This window comes from Dasypus novemcinctus, chromosome 18 (genome assembly GCF_030445035.2).
Source record: "Dasypus novemcinctus isolate mDasNov1 chromosome 18, mDasNov1.1.hap2, whole genome shotgun sequence".
NCBI classification, from domain to species: domain Eukaryota; kingdom Metazoa; phylum Chordata; class Mammalia; order Cingulata; family Dasypodidae; genus Dasypus; species Dasypus novemcinctus.
In genome coordinates, this window is record NC_080690.1 from 50,800,751 (window position 1) to 50,812,518 (window position 11,768).

The window sequence follows — 11,768 nt, forward strand, 5'->3', positions numbered from 1 at the left end:
ATATACCCCCCACCTTCTTATGTTTTTTAATGTAATATTCTTTGTGATCTATTAACTTTAATAAAAATTTAAAAAAAGAACAGATTGGAAAAAAAAGAAATAGAGAGTCCAGCTTCCAGTCATCTTCCTGGTCTCCAGCCCGATCAGCCAACAGTGGCCCCAGACAACTGCAGAGTTCTGGACCACAATTCCCCCAGAAGCACGTTTACACACCCAGCTTCTGGGACTTTCCCACAAGCTCTGACCTGCCCACCCACTCTAGTGTATCTGGCTGTCAAGGTTAAAGACTCTTGACACCCCTATTCCAGATCAAGCTTCCCACACTTGTGTAACCTCTGCTTCTTCTAGTAAGGCCCTTGTTCCCATAATATGCACATGATCAAATAATAAAGGGACAAAAGACATGAACAAAGAGTTCACAGAAGCTTTATGAAGTCAGGTTTTCATAAACATATGACAGGACGCTCAACCTCATTTGCATGGCAAATTTAAATTTCTCCAAGGAACGTTTTTCACCTATCAAATTGGCAAAAAAAAACCACACACACAACACAAAACCCATAGGTTTGGTGGTTGTGGGGAGGCACTTTCCTACATGGAGGTGAATGCATAAGCGAAGGAGCCTTACAAAGAAGAGCACAATTAGCAATCGCCATAAAATGATAAAAGCTAGCCCTGGAGACCCTGCAATTCCACTTCCGATGTTTAATACCACAGATAGTAATAGCAGTACCCAGTACCCGTGTGTGAACAGGTATCTCTTCAAGGATATTCATTGGGGCCCGTGGTGCGCGCTGAGCGGTGCGCGCCGCACAGGTGCAGCCACGGTGGAAGGGGGCGCGTAGGGCGCCTGCGAGGCCGGGGAGCCTTCGACCCCGCACCTGCTCCGGCAGCCGCACCCTCTGCTGCGCGTCGAGTCTTGGGTGTTCTCCATCGTGGTGTTCGGCTCCATGCAAACGAGGGCTACCTCAACAGCCCCTCAGAGGGCGAGGAGTTCTGCATCTACAACCGCAACCCCAGCGCCTGCAGCTGCGGCGTGGCGGTGGGCGTGCTCGCTTGCTCACGCGCCTGCTCGCCGTGCTCACCCGCCTGCTCCACCCGGCCTTGGACGTGTACTTCCCGCAGATCAGCAGCGTCGAGGACCGCAGGAAAGCCGTCCTCTCTGACATCGGCATCTGGGCCTTCTGGGCCTTCCTGTGGTTCGTGGGTTTCTGCTGCCCGGCCAGCCAGTGGCAGGTCTCCAAGCCCGAGGACAACCCGCTGAACGAAGGGACAGACGCCGCCCGGGCCGCCATCGCCTTCTCCTTCTCCATCTTCACTCGGAGCCTGAGCGCAGCCCTGGCCGTGCGGAAATACAAGGACCTTGCCTTCCAGGAGGAGTATAGCACGCTGTTCCCTGCCTCGGCACAGCCATCTGCGGCCCAATTTGCAGGTGCAGGGAGCCCTGTACCTAGCCTGGGGGCGAGGTTGAGGGGCAGCCTAGTGGGGGAATATATTTACCCCAAGAAGGTCGGAAGGCCAGGGTGCTGTGGCCTGAGGGCAGTGGAGGGCTGGCTTGAACCACTTAAGTCTTCCCACTCGAACCCATTTAGTCATTGCCTCTTTTGTTTGTTCTTCTGTATTCATTCAGTAAACATTTATTAAGCAAAAAAAAAAAAAAAAAAAGGATATTCATTGGGATATTGTTTATAGTAGCAAAAGACAATAACAACCCAAATTCCTTCAAAAGGCAATGTTAAGATGGCTTGTATGCTTTGTTAATATATATCAATAAAATGGACATTTTTTAAAAAAGAAAACATTAAATAAATTATGTTCATATTATGCAGTTGTAAAAAAGAATGAGAAAAGTATTAGGGGGAAATGGCAAGATGCAGAACTCTATGTAGAGTATGCTATCTTGTGTAGAGGAGGAAAAAAAACAAAATATGCATTTTGTATTTGCTTGTGTAAGCAAAAATAAGCTCTAGAAAGTTACATAAGAACCAATGGTAGAGGAGAGATGGGGAAGAATCAGAGTAGATGGGGTGAAGTATTTTTTTTAAATCATGTGAAATAAAAATTAAACATGCACAAAAATTAATTGAGTGTTTATTTAAGGAAAGGGGGGTCTTATTACAATCATATTGACATTAGTTCAAAGTATAATTGCGCCTAAATTTATTCTTTTTGTTTAAAACTCATCTAACTTATTTATATGGAGAAATAGCATTCTGACCAGCTCTTTTCCCTCAACCTTGAGTTTTAACCATTTTCAAACTTTCAGAAAATTTGAAAGAATAATATAATAAACAGCCACATATCCTTCTCCAAGATTTACCATGTGGTGGTTAATTTTATGTATCAGTTTGGCTAGGTTATAGAGTCCAGATATTTGGTCAAAGCCTGGCCTAGTTGTTATTGTGAAAGTATTTCATGGATGGCATTAGCATCTACAATCAGTTGACTTTAAGAAAAGGTGATTACCCTCAGCCTCATGGGTGGGCTGTATTCAATTAGTTGGAGGTTTTAAAGTGAGAACTGAGGGTTTCAAGGATCAGAAGGAATTCTGTTTCAAGAGTACACACTTACAAAAAAAATGTTTTAATCCATGGAACTGCACAACACAAACAGTAAACCCTAAATTAAACTATGGGGGGGGGGGAGACTACACACTCCACTGCTCTTTGGCCTTCCCTACAGACTCACACTAAAGACTTCAACATCACTTCTTCCAGAATTTTCAGCCTCTGTCTGCCCTACAGAATTCAGACTTGCCAGCCTGCCCTCATAATCATGTGAGTCAATTCCTTATAATAACTCTCTCTCTCTCTCTCCCTCTCTCTCTCTCTCACACACACACACACACACACACACACCCTGTTGCTTCCGGTTCTCTGGCGAGCCCTGAGACATACCACTTGTTAATATTATGCTGCATTTGCTTTATCACTATTTATAACACATACGTACTTCATTTTAGCTAAATTATCATAGAATTAGTTGTAGACATCTAGATGCTTTTACCCCTAAATACTTTACGATGTAGCTCCTAAGAACAAAGTCATTCCCTACGCAATCACAAGCTATTGCATTCAAGGAATTTAGGTTTACTTTCAATTAATAGAGAGCCCAAGTTCAAATTTCCCCAACCGTCTCCACTAAGCCATTTATAATTGTTTTTTTTCTGAACCAAGATCCAGTCAATGATGACACTTTGTGTTTAGCTGTTATGTCCTTTTAGTCTCCTCTAATCCAGGACAGTCCCTCAGATTTTCTTGCTCTTTCTAGACACTGACATTTTGAAAGAATCTAAGTCTGTTGTTTTGTAGAATGTCCCTAAATCTAATCATGATTAGAGTCAGGTTAAACATTTTGGCAAGGATACTTCTAGGTAGTGGTGCACCCTTCCTCAAGAGGACCACGTGTTAGCTGGTGCCATTATTGGCAGTAAAATTGGATCATTTGATAAAAATGATATTTGCCAGATTCTTCCATTATAAAGGCCCAAGCGCTTCTCTTCGTAATTAAATCATTTGTGGGGTGATACTTTGAGACTGTGTGCATATCCCTTTCCAACCACATTATAATCAATGACTTAGCATCTACAGATGAGGTTTGCCTGAATCAAATATAACAAAATTTGTTGCAAAAAGTGACTTTCTTAGTTTTGATGTTTCTTCTATATTTATTTGTTGTCATTCTTTTTTTTATGGGGCATGTGAGGGGCAGTATTACTAGGACTCAAATTCTTTTCTTTTCACTGTGTTATAATCTATTGCTGTCATTATTCTTTATGCTCATATCATTCCAGATTTTCCCAGTGGGAATGTCTCCAAGCTAGCACTTAACGTCTTCTTGACCAGTCTCCATCAATCTTGGAGCACATCCTTCCATTCTGGCACAAGATGTTCCAAGTTCATATTACACATTTCCTGTCCCAGACTGGGAATCTGTTATTTTCCAAGAAGCCTTGGTTCTTTTTTTTAGGAATGGTACTTAGAGGCCACAGTCTGGGTGCTAGGAGTTTTCATGACTTCCAGGTTCTTTTTACTTACTTACTCTAGTAAAGAACCACTCTTTGGTGTTTAACCAACCCTACCAACCACTTCTCAACTCCACCCCCATTTTCTTTAACCCCTTCTTTAGACAAAATGCTGGATGCTCTAAAGACTAGAAACGGTGGCACTAAATGCTATAACACTTGAAGGGGACACCTTCATTTCTTTCTCATGCCTCCCCCTAAGCTGAAAATAGGATACAACTGAACTATTTTAAGAACTATAAAGAAAGAAGCCACAGGCAATAGTTTCCCATTCAGATTTTTTTCTGCTTGGGGGAGAAGTCATGGAATATCACCCAACATATATATGATTTGAATTTTTAAAGTCTATGTCTAATTGCTATTTCCAACTACAGTAAAATTGATTTACACACTGTAATTGTATGATTTGAATATGTAATCAGAAATGCAAAGCTTGATGCTTTTGATTTTAATTTCCATAACTAATGCCTCTAAGTTCACATATTCGTAGTTTTTGGGTTAAAATACCTTTTTCTAATTAAGATCAAGATGTGAAAGTAGTTCAAGACTTTCTCAGGGTTTGGACCATCCTGAATAATGTATTTTATACCACAGTATTATTTACTTAGCCCTTTGTTGAATTGGATATTACCTCGGCCATGGACAGATATCGCTCAGGAAGCCAGTTGTTGAATTCTAAGGTCTAAGAGATGCCTCACCCTGGCAGGTCATCCATTTATCTATTAACTATCAAACATTTTCAGAAGAAAAACAGTTGTTTTTTTATCACCCCCTTGCGGCTTTTTTTTTTTTTTTGCTTGCTGTCTGCTCTCTGTGTCCATTCGCTGCGCCTTCTTCTGCGTTTTTGCTTGTCTGCCTTTTTTGTTGTGTCACCTTGCTGAGTCGGCGCTTGCAGGCTGGCAGCACTCCACGGCACCCAGGTCAGTGGCTCTCTGCAGCGTACGGGTGAGCCTGCCTTCACAAGGAGGCCCTGGGACGCAAACCCAGGGCCTCCTTGCATCCCAGGGCCTCCCATATGGTAGACGGGAGCCCACCTGATTGAGCCACAGCACTTCCTGACAGTTGAGTTTTTACAACAACTGGAGCTGTATTCTGACATTTTAATAAAACGCTCTTCACTCATAGAGAGAGGCTCAGGACACTACCGGAGTCCCCATATGATTCCATGAGACAGGCCATGGGGTTCCAGTCTTCTGGAAAACAAACTCAGACCACCCTTTTGTGTTCAAGATCAGCCCTTGTCATACTAAATATCAAAACCCACAAGGTTTATCAGCAACCACCAAAAAGTCCTAAGGAAATTTGCTCAACCAAAAATGGGAACTCTCTGGTTCACCGGGAAGCCCAGAGGTAACCTCAACTTAACAAGCTCTGTACCCAAGGAGCAAGCCCTTCTTCTCAAACTAAAGGAAACTGCCCAGGCTGCAAGCCAGGCTGTAAGCCCTTCATCCCCACTGCGGACCAGGGGGTCTCCCTCCTGACCCCCTCTCACAGCTGTCCTCATCTCTGTCACTCTCTGATTCACAACTTTTTGCCACTTCCCATATTTTTCCTTATGTTTTGCTGTTACTTTCATCTCCCCAAGCCAACGGTGTACATCCATCCACCAACAAGGAAACCAACAGATTGTCTTCAAAATGTCCATGACATTGTCTGAAAACAAGCACATTGTTTCTGTGATCATAGTTAAGGGTGAGAATAGAGAATCCTGTGTTTGGATTTGTTTGTATACTTCCCAAGGACTCCAGAAGTCAACTGTAGTTATTATGGAAATTATTTCTTGATTTATTTCAACTCTTCCTCACCCCCCCGCAACATAATGACCCCCTAATTATGCCACAAAGATCCTCTAGGAAAGCACTATAAGACACTGGACAGACAAGTGGAGAATAGACGTAGACAGTATATGTTTGAAAAAATATAAACCGATACACGTTCCAATTTCTGCACCATGGTGCATTTACAAAAGCAAGCATATACTGAATTAAAAAAAAAAAAAAACTAAACTAAATTAACTCCAAAAAAGGGCAAGACATATTCTTCCCATCATGGTGGAAAGTAGCAAAATGATCCGTTAAACAAAAATAACAATAGTATGAATGACTATAAAAAAATAATTGAATAACTTGCAAACTAAAGTCATTCTCCTGGTCGAACTGGAGATCAACAAAAGTTACCAGCTACGAATAAAGACAGTAAGAACAATATCAAGTATTTAACAAACAGGGTTAAAGCTGTGCTCAGAGAAAATATAACTACACTGAAAATCAAAGCCAAAATATTTTATAGCTCCTCCCATGGAAAGATGGAGATTATTTACTCAACCCTTGAGCCTGGACTGGCACCGTGACTTGCTTTGATCAATGTGTTCTGGAGCCTGGCTACTTCTGTTTTTGCTCTCTTTGAATGTCACCCCAACACTGCCACTGAAGGAAGCTGGTCTAGCCCAGTGGGGATGAAAAGCCACTTGCAGTAGAAATGCAGGGAGCCAGGTGAGAGCCGGCACTAAACTGCCTGACGTGTAAGTGAGGCCATCTTAGACATTCCAGCTGAATGGAGCCCCATAACTGATCGCAAGCAAAACCAGCAGAGAAATCACCCGGCCAAGGCAAAGGATCATGGGAAATAGAACACATTTTTATTTTAAACCATAAGTTTTGGAGTGTTTTGTTAAGCAGCCATAGTTTACAAATAATAACTTTGATTTTATTGTTAATCAGGGAATTTGGAATGAATTGTAAATAAAACAAAGCAATTGTAGTGGATATCTGCTGTTTTGACCTGCCTGGATTCAATTCCTCCTAGTTACAGCTCTTCTTCCCAAGGTGTGGTGGGTTGAGCTCACCCCAGCTCCAGGAGTTGGGTGTCATTCAGCGTAATTCCATCCTTTCGGCAGGTGGCTGATTTGGGATTGGGCTGGTAACCCAAGCTGGTCCACTCTGAGTGTAGTCCAGTATTTTTATGGATACCACCTCTGCCCCTGGCTCCATCTGGGAGCAAAAAGGCTGCAGCAGGTCCAGCCCTCCCACGTTCAGTGCAGAGAACCAGCCTCTCTCTCAGCACAAGTCTCACTGCACCTCCTTGGCTTAAAGCTGGATCCCTGTGGAACCAGTCCCTGACCAGGGGAGAGACCTGCTGGCTTGTTCTGCCCTCAGCCCTGTGTGCCCCTGGGAGCTGGGTGTCAAATTCTTAACACTGGAATGGGCTCAGTATGCATCACCTATTCTCGCTATTATTATTATTAATTATTATTATCACCCCCAGAAAATTCCACTTGCTGGTTTTCCAGGTAACAATAAGGATCTGTTCAATTTATCCCTGATAGTCTGAAGAGACAGATTCTGGGTGCTGAGATAGGGCTTACTTGCTGTCCTAACTGATGAGAAGTCATCACTCAGTTTCTGCTAAAATAATGATTTCAAGACGATTATCTGCTAGTTCTAAAATGCTGGTTTCCTTGGGGTGTATTAGTCCGTGTTCTCTGGGGAAACAGAACCAACAGGAGATATCTGTAAATATTATGAGTTTTTATAAGATTGTCCCCTGTGACTGTGGGGGTGCACAAGACCAAATTCCACAGGGCAGGCTGCAAGCCAGGGGCTCTGATAAAGGCCCTTGAGGAATCCCAGGAGGAGCTGGCTGGCTGAAGTAAAGGTGAAAACTCTCTCTCTTCTGACTGCTGAAATAGTCACTTCTCCATTTCAGGCCTTCAACTGATTGGATGAGCCGTCTCTCATAACTGAAGGCAGTCTCCTCAATGGATCATAGATGTAATCATCCAGAGATGCAATCACTTACTGATGATTTAGGTCACAAAATGACCTCAAGTAACAATTAGGCCAGTGCTCTCTTGACCAAACTACCAGGTACCAGGCCTGAGTTTTCTCTTCCTCAGTCAAGTGATTGTAAGCAAGACCCCAAGAAGCCATAGCTGTGGGCTGGGAAAGAGGGGTAATGTGGTAGGTTTGGGGGGCCATGGGCATTTGTGTCACTTCCTCATATAACTTACTTGTACCTTCAGGACCCACTAGAGCCCTAGCTCATATATACCACATCCGCTTTATAATGGAATGCTGCTGTGCACTGCTGAGACCAGCTCAGCGATAGGTCTGCATGAAGGGAAGGCGATGCAGAACTGAAGAAATGAAAGGACAGAAAGAAAGACACAAGAGAGGAAACAAAGATGGGACCAGGCTCAGCTTTTGAAGCTGAGCGCCTCAACCCTAGTTTCCACATCATATTTATTTGGAAGTTAACAAGCAGTGGTTTGCTATAGGAAGCAACTTGGAACATCTTCTACAATGACAGGAAGCAACTTGCAACATCTACAGTAAGGTAATTTACAATAACAGGAAACAACCTAGAACATTTTGTACAATAACAGGAAGCAACTTAGAACATTTTGTACAATAACAGGAAGCAAATTAGAACATTTTGACAATAACAGGAAGCAATAAATAGGTAAGCAATTTCCCACAGCATATCCGCCTTTTTGTTTTTATAAAGCAACGAAGGCAGATTAGGTGGTTTCTTACTGCCTCATACCCTGAAGGGCTCATTGTGTGCTTATCGTTTAAGTAACAATGTCAAATCAGAAAACAGCATTTTATACTTAATCCATAACTACAGTAGATTTATACAAACTTCCAACTAACAGATTATTTATCTCTCATGGGCTTAAGATTTCTTACCAGCAAGGCTTTATAGGCCAGTACTTGATCAATAATGACCTCATTTCCCCCAATTTTTATAGTTTGAGGCATAGGCAATAACAAATTATTGTTAATTCCCCATTTTGGGCTGTGGGGCAGCCAGAAGTTTATCACATAATTTCAATGCCTTCATTGATCCTGCTCTTAGCATCTTCACTGGATCTGGGGACACAACTCAGTGTTGAATTAGCTTAGTCCATTATTGTGAGGACCCATTTTCCAGGCAGAAAACAATAGCTGGCTTGTTATAAGAGTCCTGATGTAGTGTCTGTAGCAGTGAAAGCATATCTTGCCCTTCCCAAGTGCAAGAAGGGACTGATGCCACCGTCATTGAAGTGGGCATGAAGGACAACCATGGGTGATGTCCACAAACTGCTGGTAAACAACAGGCAGCTGGAACCACTGGGCTAGGCACCACAAGGTCTGGTACTCATGATGTTCACCTTTCTGGTGGAGCCACTCTGCTTCTTCTCAGGTCTCAATTGTATGGCTCTGAATCTTCACGAGGCATCTATCTCAACAGTCCTGAGAAGGATGTTAGAGGAGTGGGCAGGGATATGACAGACAGTTACCTGTCACTGCTGGCAGGTGTCCTATATGTTCTTCCACAGATTTCTCCCCCATAGAGGGTGATTCACAACAGTCCATCATTTTTGTCTTGCTTTTAGTATTTGCAATCCACCCCTGGATAGGATGGCAGTCTTCAGAGTAACCAGACACTATTGGGTTAAGCCTTTCACTTTCAGCAGGTCTTCCTATGCTGCACACAATTGCTGTTTTATATTGTACTTATTGCCTTTTCCCACAATTGTGACTGAAGCCCGAGGGGTCCTCAATTCTCAATTAGAATGTTGTCTTTGCCACAAACCCCACCGAAAGCCAATATTATTGCTGGCCATATCCCATTCACAGGCTAAGTCAATATCCAGCTTCTCCCCTTCGGTTCCCTCTCCAGGCACCAGTTGCTGAGACCAGCTCAGCGATAGGTCTGCATGAAGGGAAGGCATTGCAGAACTGAAGAAATAAAAGGACAGAAAGAAAGACACAAGAGAGGAAACAAAGATGGGAAGAGGCGACTTCACGGCTTTTGAAGCTGAGAGCCTCAACCCTAGTTTCCACATCGCATTTATTTGGAAGTTAACGAGCAGTGGTTTGCTACAGGAAGCAACTTGCAACATCTTCTACAATGACAGGAAGCAACTTAGAACATTCTGTACAATGACAGGAAGCAACTTAGAACATTTTGTTCAATAACAGGAAACAACAAATAGGTAAGCCAATTTCCTACAACAGTGCACACCCAACTTTATGTTTTGGTGGGTCAGACAACACCCCGTCATGATAGGCAACCCAGGTCTCCTGGTAACTTGGTGGCCAATGGCTAAGCATTCAGGCTCTACTAAGGCCCAGCAGCAGGCCAAAAAACTGTTTCTCAAAAGGAGAGTAGTCATCTGCAGAGGGTGGCAGGGCTTTGCTTGAAAATCCTAAGGGTCTGCATTGTGGTTCTCCTATAGGGGCCTACCAAAGGCTCCAGACTGCATCTCTTTTTGCCATTGACACCTCCAGCACCGTTGGATCTGCTGGATCATGTGGCCCAAGGGGCAGAGCAGCTTGCACAGCAGCCTAGATCTGTCGCAGAGCCTCCTCTTGTGCCAGTCCCCACTCAAAACTGGTAGCTTTTCTGGCCACTCAGTAAGTGGGCCAGCATAGCACACCCAAATGAGGAATGTGTTGCCTCCAAAAAGGCCAACTACGTCTTTTTTGTTCATAAGAGCCAGGTGCGACAGTTTGTCCTTCATTTTAGATGGGCTATCTCAACATGCCCCACACCCCTGGATACGTAGAAATTTCAGACGTAGGAGGCCCTTGTATTTTTGTTGGGTTTATCTCCCATCCTCTGACATGCAAATGCCAGTACCAACTAAGTCTAAAGTATGTCCAATTAAAATTATATGGATATCATCAATATAATGCACCACTGTGATATCTTATGGGAGAAAAAGACAGTCAAGGTCTTTGCAGACATTTTTTTCTTTGCTTTTCTCCCCTTTCTTCCCTCTCCTTCTCTCCCTCCTCTTTCTATCTTACCTTTCTCGCTTTCCCTGCCCCCTTTCCCTCCTTTCTGAAAAGTATTTCTCTAGCTAGCTGAGGCTGCTGAAGTCCCAGGCCCGCTGTGGGCGGGTCGCCCGGGCCAAGCAGGCAGTCTCCGCGCTGACACTCCTGCCCAGCCTCCGCCTGGCTCAACGGCAGGGGAGCCCAGACAGGAGAGGAAAGACTGGAGGAACCCTCCCCTGTGGATGACCGGGAAACTCCGGTTTGCGGGAAGAAGGTCAGGACGACGCCAGGCGTTTCTGGGCACTCCTGTCCCGCCTCTCCTTCCCGTGGCGCCCAAGACTTGGCCGCCCTGTCCCTGGTGTGGCACGCCCAGGACGATTCTGGGTGGCCAGGCTCCGCGGCCCGGAGGGCCCTGGCCCAGCCTCTCTCCCCGCCCGGGCCAAAGTGTGAGTCCACCGCTGGGAACCTCGGGTCCCCCCTCACAGACCCACCCCGCCCCGGCCTCCTGGGAATTCCGTCCTTGAGCGCGCGGGAGCAGATGCCGAGAGCGCAACAGTGGCTGCCTTAACCGCAAAGCCGTGGGGTTTAAGGATTCCGGAGAGGGAGAGGTGCTGCATAAACGCAACAGTGCTTTCTATTACGTAGATATCTGTGGTGCAAAAATAATCCCCTAAACGGCTGGCAAAGGGAAGTGCTGGGCACGGTTCCCAAGTGAGTGGCGCCGGCGGAGGCGGTCACAGCGCAGTTCAGAGGGGGCGCCGGCTCGCCGCCAGGCCCGCGAGCGCTCAGGCGACCTCCGCTGCCTAGCCAGGGCTCCCGGGTCCTCCCCTCTTGCGAGGGTCCCCGGTCGGTGCCAAGGACGTTGCACACGCACGCTGTGCAGAGTCCACGGCACTGCGGCGCACTGCCGGTTCCACCAGCCGCTGGTGCGGGGGTGGGGGGTGGGGTCCTTGCCACAGAGGGAAGCTCGGGCTCCT

At 45.1% G+C, this 11,768-nt stretch overlaps 1 pseudogene; it reads left to right on the plus strand.

Moving 5' to 3' along the window:
- Nucleotides 1–605: 605 nt before the first annotated feature.
- On the plus strand, nt 606–10,363 carry LOC101439414 (synaptogyrin-1 pseudogene; annotated as a pseudogene).
- The last annotated feature ends 1,405 nt before the right edge of the window (nt 10,364–11,768 follow it).